This window comes from Podarcis vaucheri (assembly GCF_965113315.1).
Source record: "Podarcis vaucheri genome assembly, chromosome: 1".
NCBI classification, from domain to species: domain Eukaryota; kingdom Metazoa; phylum Chordata; class Lepidosauria; order Squamata; family Lacertidae; genus Podarcis; species Podarcis vaucheri.
Window position 1 is genome coordinate 67,045,704 of NC_138759.1, and position 10,664 is coordinate 67,056,367.

General features: G+C 43.6%; 1 long non-coding RNA gene across 1 annotated transcript in view; it reads left to right on the forward strand.

Annotated features, from left to right (window-relative positions):
• The window catches only part of LOC309527648, a 384,549-nt gene extending 374,455 nt beyond the window's left edge, over positions 1 to 10,094 (forward strand). The window contains exon 3 of the long non-coding RNA XR_014217279.1: positions 9,995 to 10,094. This is a non-coding gene — a long non-coding RNA (uncharacterized lncRNA). The remainder of the gene's footprint in view (positions 1 to 9,994) is intronic.
• Positions 10,095 to 10,664: the final 570 nt, after the last annotated feature.

Here is a 10,664-nt window from a genome sequence, read left to right on the forward strand (position 1 = left end):
AACGAAGGAAATGACTGGGATCTTAACTAGGCTTCTGGAAGTTTCACTCAGCTCGTGCTCCCACTGGCAGAAGGGAGAGGTGATTTTCACTGATCCCCTTTTTCCTCTGCAGTCCTTTTTGCCCCTCCTAAATCTGCTCTGGAGGGTAGGGGTGGCCCCTTGGAGCAGCACAACGGGTAGCATAGGGGGATGCGGGGGTAAGGAGGAATAAACTAAAATGGTCTTCCCACTTCTGCTGAGATTCTTTCGTGGGTCTTGGTCATCTCCATGAACAACAGGAGTCTTTCCATTTGCAGATGGCTACTTAGGATCCAGGTAAGAATTTCAGACTCCATCAAGAGAGAGAGAGAGAGAGAGAGAGAGAGAGAGAATGAATTATGCCTGCTTTTCACAAATGAATCCAATTTGAATAGACAGCTGAGGTTTGGTAATGTGATACAAGAGTGTGTGTTTACAGATTGGCAGACTGTGTTGCACTCCTGAGCTTTTCCATGTGCATAATGTACAAAAATACATGCCTATCACATGAGCAACTCATGGGTTGCTGACCACATTGTACGACATTCAGGTTAATAGCCTGAAAAATATAGCAAACCTTGTTCTGGTTTGTTCTTTTGATAAACTGTGACAAGTCAATTGTCATGCAAGATTATTCTGAAGTCTGTAGTCCCAGTTATTTAATGTCTTCCAGAAGCGGTTTTGGAGACTTCAAGAACTTAACATTCTAATGGCAAGTCCCTGACACCATTGTCTCTTCCCACAATTCTAATTCTATGTTCTGATAATAAAATTTCATTAGTGTCTGCACATTCCCTTCCATACCTTTGAAGGACTGTCTTGTGCTGAAACAATTAGCAGTACTTTTACGTCCTATCACTTGACTGTTTGACAAGCACTGTGAGTGAACTAAATTGTGAGGAATTAAAATTTCTGACAATTCCCATTACTTCTAAATTGCTGATAAATTAAAGGATATTTACTTCTACAAATATTAAAGGTTGTTTAAAATTTAAACTGACTTTATTTTATCAGGAGGTTCTACAATGTGCTAATTCAAAATGACTACACGCCTTTATTTGAATAAATTACCAAGTCATATTCCAAACGCCAAGGACATTTCCTCCAGGCAGAGTTTTCTTTTTTTCTCCCCTCTTTTTTTACTGTTTGTGTTCAGTATTTAAAAAGAAAACAGAAATACATATGAACATTTCTGGATAGAAGGTTGATGAGGAGCTTCCTTGTTTTTAGTTCAGGAGAATAATGCTGAAGATTATTAGCATACATCTAATATTTAAGGGACCAACCCTATACACAAGAAGCTGGTGTAAAACAAGGTGTATGTTAAGCAAGTACCAAGTTACACTAGAGCCAAACTCTGTTCAGCAGTGTGGCTACCACTGCCTGAGTTGGCCTAAGTCTGGCAGAAGGAAAACAAGCCTTTAAAATACAGTGGTGCCTCGCAAAACGAAAAGAATCCATTCTGTGATTCTCTTTGTCTAGCGTTTTTTTCGCCGTGCGAAGCAAGGCCATTGAAGGATTAGCGGATTAGCGCTATTAGCACTATTAGCGGCTTATCTGCTGATCGGATCAGCTGATAAGCGGCTTAGAAAAGGGGGGGGAGGGAAAAAACCAGCAGAAACTCGCAAGACATTGTCGTCTTGCAAAGCAAGCCCATAGGAAATTTGTTTTGCGAAGCACCTCCAAAACGGAAAACTCTTTCGTCTAGCGAGTTTTCCGTCTTGCGAGGCATTCGTCTTGCGGGGCACCACTGTAGTGTTTCAGTCACATCATCCTTTTTGACAGCTTAACCATCAAGCCCCCCTCCCCACCTGTGGAACACCCTTTTTTCAGGGCTTATGCCATACAGTGGTACCTCGGGTTACATACGCTTCAGGTTACATACACTTCAGGTTACAGACTCCACTAACCCAGAAATAGTATCTCGGGTTAAGAACTTTGCTTCAGGATGAGAACAGAAATTCTGCGGTGGTGGCGCAGTGGCTGCAGGAGGCTCCATTAGCTAAAGTGGTGCCTCAGGTTAAGAACAGTTTCAGGTTCAGAACAGACCTCCAGAACAAATTAAGTTCTTAACCTGAGGTACCACTGTACTAAGCTCATACCCCCCCCAAATGTCCTGTTTTAAGTGGGACACCCCACGATCACAGAAATCAATACCGGCTTTTATTCTTTGGTAGATTTACAAAAAGATAAACACGCACCAATAAATAAATTTTAGAAAGGGGAAAGTTTTTTTAAAAAAAATACGGACTCCTTGTGCTCTGCTCAGCTTCTTCCCGCCCAGGGTGTCCCTGCCCTCTGCCTGCCCCTCAGAGCTGGTGCACCACACGAGGCTGGGCCTCCTCCCCTCTTCCTTGCCTGCTCTCCAGCAGCCACTGTGAGCTGCCCAAGAGAGAAGGGTGGCAGCAATGGCCCTTGAAAAGCCTTGGAGACACAACAGGACACTTCCTTGCCGCTGTCACTCAGGACAAGTGCCGGCTCGTCCTCCTCCCTGAGCTCAGTGGCAGCAGCACTAGCAGGGCAAATAGGGACATTCCAGAATCAAATCAGAGGCCAGGATGGCTTTCATAATTCTGGGACTGTCCTTGGAAAATCAGGACACTTAGAGGGAATGGGGTCATTGCTGAACTCTACATATCCTGATTTAGATTGGACTCACTCTTTTCAGGCGGAGAATTCACAGAAGAATATTGGACTTATTTGGAGAATTCCCCTCCAAGCTCAGAAATACCCAGATATTAAGAGTGAACCTGCTGAAAATAACAATGAGGAAAGTGTTGCCTCCTTCCCCCTAGAATCTTCCCCAGAAGCTATCCCTCCCTCTCCCTAGGAAGACTACTCCCATGCTTTTTGATATTGAGCTAAGTGATGCTGCCCATGCATTAATGGTGGTTCCTGGCAATGTAAAGGGACATTTTTCTATAGCCATTTGGCCTCTGGAACAGACACACACACACCTTACCATCTCAGTTCTTTATCATTTAGCAAAGTACATTTTAGATCATAAAAGCACTGGAAGACAAACTCTGGGATGAAAAAGTACTCCCAGAGAGCAAATGATTCTTAACTTACTATTCTAGCTTCTGTTCAAGGCTCTTTTATATGAAGTCCATGTTTTGAAGGAGGGAGTGCGGGGGAGCTTTTACATTGCTGCTTTATTGCTTTAAAACACACACACAACCCAACGACTTCTGCAGCTTGCATTTGTTTGGAGTCGTCATACATATTCTAAATGCTAAAAAGGGAGAAAGAATAGCACGTCTGCGTGTGAATAAAGGGTGATTTATATCACGGAAAAGCAAGCAAGCAAAAGTTCCATTGTTGAATGAGCGCATACGCCAAGAGACAGATATTCAAATATAGAAACTTTAAAAAGTTTGAAGCATTCTGATTAAATGGAGGCCTTCATGAATAATGTAAATAGTGTAAGAAATCTTGAGGCAAGGCTTGATGAGAGGCTCTTAAAGGAGGAAGATTACAATGTTGTTGATGCCTTTCTGTTGCTGTTGTTTTGAGCAAAGAAGAGCAGTTGGAGTGCTGGCAAGTGGAACTTGCTCCAGACACCACTGTCAGGGCTCATTTATTCTCTTTAAGAGGTGTTCATGCACTAAACATACCAATTCACAGTAAGCAGTTCCCTGGTGGAGATGTTGGGGAACCAGTCAAACATTTAGCACAAAAATAAGGGTTAAAGCAGTGAAATACCGGGCTTACTGGGACTTCTAGATGCTATAATCTTCAGGATAAATTAATTTTCTATTATGTATCAAATTACATACACATAATTTTGTTTCTATACCATATGTTGCTATACCCTGTGCTTCTTGGATTATTGATTGTATGGTATATTAGAAATCCTGGATTATTCTGTTTCCCTTTTTCTTTTATTTTGTTAAGCTAGGCTATGAATGTGCCCCAGGGTGGGCTCTCGCCTCCCTGTTTATTTTTATAGTCTCTTTCATAAAGCTGTAAAGTGGTACCTCGGGTTACAGACGCTTCAGGTTACAAACTCTGCTGACCCAGAAATAGTACCTCGGGTTAAGAACTTTGCTTCAGGATGAAAACAGAAATCGAGCGGCAGCAGCGGGAGGCCCCATTAGGTAAAGTGGTACCTCAGGTTAAGAACAGTTTCAGGTTGAGAACGGCCCTCCAGAACAAATTAAGTTCTTAACCTGAGGTACCACTATAATTGGTGTTTAGTTAAGTCAGAATTAGTTTATTCGCTTTTGGATTTGTTTTTTTGGAAAACATTATTGTTGATGGGAGACCCACCATGTCTTCTGTCGCCTATTACATTTTAAATCTGAATGGGAATAAATTTTCAGGATTTTGTTCAGCACTCCACAAGGACATCATACCTGCCAACAAGGGTGCCAACTCTAGGGGACCCTGCGCACCCACAACCTTTATGCTGTGGGGGCCCTTCCTGCCGCCGTGCGTGGCCACCATTACCTGCCCGCCCAACAATTTTTTGTTGCAGGCGCCCGGCCTCTGTCCCCTGTCATTGTGTGTGGCTGGCTGTGTGCCATTACTCTGCCCTACTTAGGCTAATCTTGGGACCCCCCTGGCTTTTTTCCTAACCATGTTTATCATTCTGCAAAAAAAGTTCTGATACCTCCCTCTTGTGCACAGGTGGCAATATTTTTGCTGCACAAGGATCCACACATGGAAAGGATCCACACATTTCAGGAAACTGCACCATATGCAGCTGACAGCTGGTGTGTATGCTACCATTGCAGAATCACAGAACTGTAGAGTTGGAAAGGACCACAAGGATCACCTTGGCCAATTCCTTGCAGTGCTGGAATCTTTGACCCAACCAAAAGGTGTTCCAATTAACCCCTATACATAATGTTATTTTATGATGTACAAACCTGTTAACATTGCAAGTGCTTGTATTTAATGCTGTGGTAGCCTGAGCTTTAAACAAATGCCTGCATTGCCACAGCCAACTTGGTACTTCTGCTTAGCAGATGATACAGAGCTGCCCAACAATTTTCCTCCTGCGTTACTTACTGGCCCTTACAAATATCAGCTCTGTCTTGTTCCCAGCAGAGACAATAAGCATGCTAAAGTCTGCTGCTGCTCTGTAGTCCGTCTGGCCTCAAATTTAGTGTAAGGGTATGCATTATGCTCTAATCAGGCCTGATTTAAAGTGTCTGGGAGCAAAATCCCGATCACATGACCTAATAACACATGTATGGAATGAAGTTGTAATCAGTGGGCTTTTGTTCCTGTTATTGGTTTCGGATCAATACAAGTTTTCTTGAATAGCATGTAGCTTGAACTGCATATGCTGAAATTACTTCATAATCTTTATTCATTGCTATTGTCATCAGAAAACTCTACAAAGTTAATAAATATTTTTGCTCTTTTATGTATTAGGCATTGAGGTCACCAGCATGTTCTGGGCTCAGCTGGCTTTTAAACTAATGTCTCAGCTTCCTAGCTAACCATGCAGTGAAAGATCATGCACACAGACATTTTTGATTTTTTTTCCTTATTGCAGATTAACCTGATGCAACAGGGAGATCTGTACACAGAAAGAGGCATTTATATGTTCTGTTAATAGGAGTACAGATGTACATATGGATTCCAGGTGTGTAGCTAATGTGGGCACAGATCTGTAGCACTCATCTGAACCCATTGAAAAGGATGGATGCTCCCTTTGATGTAAATGGGATTTTACACTGCTTTCTGAGGACACAAGCTGGATGTAACTAGGGAAACTAGAGTTATAATGCAGTTGAGGAAACTGTTTGGGGGTTTTGTACAGGGGGTGGTGTTTGGTTCCACACATTTGCATGAAGTGCAGAGTTGGGCCCTTGAGGAACACATAGCTAGAAGCGCTCTTTCCAGACACAAAAGTTGTTTTAATTTGTTCAGATTTGTACAGTGCATTCAAGTGAATTGACACAATTGCAAATATAGCTTGTTAATTACACACTTGAAGATGTTATAGCAGTGTGTATATATATCAGATATGTTTCCTCCAAATAATTATTTTTTTATATTAAATATAGTCAAGGGACTTACCATGTTTATGCAGAAAGGAGAGACTGAAAAATCTTGATGGAATAACTTCATAAAAAGTGATTGCTTGATAGTATCTTTTGCTCCCTAAAACATCCAAAACGAACAGTAGAAGCTGTTCTTTTACATTTCCTCCAGCAGGTGGAGCTGCAGCAGTTGTCAATGGTTGAGAATAACTGGCCTTTGCAATTTGTATTTATGTATAGTAATTTTAGCCTCCAGGTAAAAAAATCTTTTTAAAAAGAGGACACAGGTCCAAAATGCTAAAATTAAGGCAAAAATCTCTTAAAGTATAGCATATATAGCAGAATATAGCATATATTTAAATAAGAGTGGTTTGGGCTACAACCCTATGCACACTTATCTAGAAGTAAGCCATATTACAGCTGTGTAGTTCTACATAGAATTGCGCTCCAGATTTTCAAAGAAGACCCAACTGTGCCTTATTGCTCTAGCCTGATATTTAGGTGTTTGGCATCTCTTTAGTTACTTTTATATGGATTTAGGAGAATGTCAGTCAAAAAGACCTGAAAGGATTGGCAATCTCAAATACGGAAATGAGGCAGAGTGATCCAGTGCTTCTGCTTATTATGGCATCTTCCCTTTTTCTGGGGAAAAACAGAAAAATGAGAATATTTCATTAAAAAAAACAACACCGCTGCAATTTGCTTTCAATATGCAGTGTGGTTGGTAGCCTACGTGCTAGAGCAGTGGTGGCCAAACTTGGCCTTCCAGCTGTTTTGGGACTACAACTCCCTTCATCCCTATCTAACAGGACTAGTGGCCAGGAATTATGGGAACTGTAGTCCCAAAACAACTGGAGGGCCAAGTTTGGCCACCACTGTGCTAGAGGATTATGAGCCCAAGAAATCACATAGATATATTCTTACTTAAGAAGATGCAGCCATGCTAAAGGTAAAGGTAAAGGGACCCCTGACCGTTAGGTCCAGTTGCAGACAACTCTGGGGTTGCGGCGCTCATCTCGCTTTACTGGCCGAGGGAGCCAGCGTACAGCTTCCAGGTCATGTGGCCAGCATGACTAAGCCTCTTCTGGCAAACCAGAGCAGTGCATGGAAATGCCGTTTACCTTCCCACCAGAGCGGTACCTATTTATCTGCTTGCACTTTGTGCTTTTGAACTGCTAGGTTGGCAGGAGCAGGGACCGAGCAACAGGAGCTCACCCCGTCATGGGGATTTGAACCGCTGGCCTTCTGATCGGCAAGCCCTAGGCTTTGTGGTTTAACCCACAGCCACTGCTGTTCCTCAGTGACTGGTATTCAGAGATGCAGTTCCTGGATGCGGTATATAACCATCTTGGCTAGCAGACATCTGCTGCTACCAACTCCTCCTCCCACACAGTCCTTTGATACCTATGACTGCTGTTTGTTCTCCCTCCTTCTTCAAATTCTCCATTCCTTCATATTTTCCAGCTGTCTTCCTATGGCCTTCATCACTGCTGCTACTTTTTAAAGATTCCCAGTGCACACGGTCCTTGCTTCTCAATCCATCTCTCCAATGAGCGGACCTTCCTATCGGTACTTAGCATGGTGTATGGTTCTGAAGGATCTTCATGGGTTGCTCTTTGCCTTCTTCTCACAGGTCTGGCTTGCGCCTTTGCAGCAGTGCTAAGAACTTTGTGTTAAACACTGCAAGGTGCGCTTTCAGCAAAAACAGATCATGGTTCCTAAGCTCGGGACATGGCACATAAAATTAAATCTAAGAAATCAGGTTTTTTTTGGGGGGGGGATTATCCAATCATGACAAATACAAACCCACACCAATCCAAGGTCAGTCTGTTCACAAGCTGATGAAAGAGGATAAAAACATGATTTCTGAAAGGTAGAAAGTAGAAGGCAGTGCAGTTGTTGGAGGGCAGAACAGCAAGGAGGGAAGAGATGTCCTAAGGAGGGAGAAAGAGGAGAAAGTCCATTACGCAAGTTCAAGGAAAACAGAAGGAAGGATAATCAGCGGTAAGCTATCTGCATGTTGCCCTGTTTGTGAGACTCCGGCCTTTGCCAACCTGTGACTTACAGATGGCCCTGCTGGCTGTGTCTGATGGGGACTGTAGTCCAAAACATCTTGAGGGCACTAGGTTGGTGAAGGCCGCTCCAGAGCATCTGCCCTGTCTCTGTTGAAAACAGAAATGCTGAATGAGATGAGTCTTGAGTCTCAGCCAGTGATTACTTTACTTTATGAAGTAAGGATTACAAAAGTAAAAGGAAAGGTACAGATCCAAAGGAGTGTTTCATTTTCCTTGTATATTACTCACTCTGTCTGGAAACGTCCCCATACTGTTATTACTCCTCCAGCCTCCATCCATCCCATCCCATCCCACTTTGTCTCTTGTCATTTTTTTAAAACTCCAATCCTGGCCCATTGGTGGATTTTCCAGTAGCACTTTTTCTGATGCCTGTCAGGGCTCTCCAGTGTCAAGTATGATTTTGTCTTGCTGCTTTTGATGATAAATCTCTTATGATCTAATGTTTTTTTCTTGCACTTCCTCATTTTTTGGACATTGAAACAGTACATGTCTCTCTCTTTCAATCTCTTTTCTGTCATGTTGCTTATACATATTTTCCCTTCCCGCGATTTGCTCGCTCTGACTTCTGCCATGAATTTATGATCACCAGTATTATCTGTGGTAGGGCCCTGTTTTAGTTTTGCACATTTAACAAAGTATCTATGTGCACATACTTTGCAACATACTACCCGCTGTCTTGTGGTTCATCTTCAGGAGAAGAAAAGGCTAAGGAGTAAACAAATTTGGAGTGGAGTCCCTAAGATGGTTGGACGGTGCCTTCTACACATCCTTCCAGCAACTCCTGCAGCCAAGCTAGTGTTAAATGTTTTCCTCTGCTTTCCTTTGGACCACATCAGCGAGGCCAAAAGGGGGGTCTTGTCATCTGGACAGCCCAGGACCTCCATACACACTGTTCAGGCTTCCATCTCAAGGAGATCACTTTGGTACTGCCAATGCAGCACTTTGACTTCACCCCTGGAGGCTTACTCCATTGTCTCTTGAGACAGATGGACGCCAACAAAAAATGTGCATATGCAGTCTGGAATCTTTGCACTGATCTCGGGTGGCGCTGTGGGCTAAAGCCTCAGCGCCTAGGGCTTGCCGATCGAAAGGTCGGCGGTTCGAATCCCCGCGGCGGGGTGCGCTCCCGCTGCTCGGTCCCAGCGCCTGCCCACCTAGCAGTTCGAAAGCACCCCCGGGGGCAAGTAGATAAATAGGTACCGCTTACCAGCGGGAAGGTAAACGGCGTTCCGTGTGCGGCTCTGGCTCGCCAGAGCAGCGTTGTCACGCTGGCCACGTGACCAGGAAGTGTCTGCGGACAGCGCTGGCCCCCGGCCAATAGATGTGAGATGGGCGCACAAACCCCAGAGTCTGTCAAGACTGGCCCGTTCGGGCAGGGGTACCTTTACCTTTACCTTTACCTAGGCTGGGGGCTGGGAATGGGTGCCCTTGTCTTGGGGCAGTAGGTAGGCTACTAGTGGGTAGTTTTGGTTTCTCCAGCTGTATGGTTGTATTTTTTATTTTCTATTTTCCTCAGAGTAAAAATAAGATACAGCGGTACCTCTACTTACGGATGCGATCCGTTCTGGGGTGCCGTTCACACGCCGAAAAGTCCCTAAGTGGAGCGTCACTTCTGCGTGTGCGCGTGACACGACAGAACACTTCTGTGCATGCGCGAAGTGGCAAACCTGGAAGTAAACACTTCCGGGTTTGCCACATTCGTAACCTGAAAAAATGCAATGGGAAGCAAACACAACTCGAGGTATGACTGTAATACAATCATGACAAGCATGAACTGCATGCTGACATTGAGTCTTAAACCCCTGCCCAGTTTAGAAAACTAGAAATGGGGAAAATTGGCATATATATATATATATATATATATATATATATATATGCTTTCGTAGATTTTCACGGGTACAGGAATGCAGGTTTTGGTATCTTCGGGTGTCTTCCCGTGTAAGAGTAGGGGTGTCTGGGCGACGTTTCGACGAGGTCTCACTCGTCATCTTCAGGCTGGTGCTTTCGGCTTCTTGTTACTGGAACAGAGCAGAATCTGGTGTTTGAGTTCCTATAAATACTGTTGAGGGGTGTGGTGTATAGCCTCCAACGTTCTGGGCAGAGAGGAAGTTCCTAGATTAGTGTGCCTTTTCTTCTTTTGTTCCTTAATTACTTGAGGGATATCTTGAGTGATTTCATGAGTGATATTCTGAATACCCCTGGGTGGGTCATTAAGTGTAGATTAGTTGCTAAAGCTTTCGTGTCTTGACCTCTTGAGCTTGTGAAGAGTTTTTCTGAGAAGATGGCCTGCACAAATAAACTCCGTAGCCAAGACTCTCATCTCCAGAACCAAACGCCTGGCTGACAAATACCACTTGACAACTGAGTTACAGAATCTCTCAAATGTATTAATCGCCAATGGATACCAGAAAAACAAGGTTACGAAGCTAATCCAAAAAGAAACACCCCCCAAAAACCAAGACACAGAAGAAAACAATGGCATGGCCCTCCTTCCTTATATCAAGGGCACTACAGACAAAATTAGCAAAATCCTCCATAAACACAATATCAAAACAGCCTTCTGCACCAACCA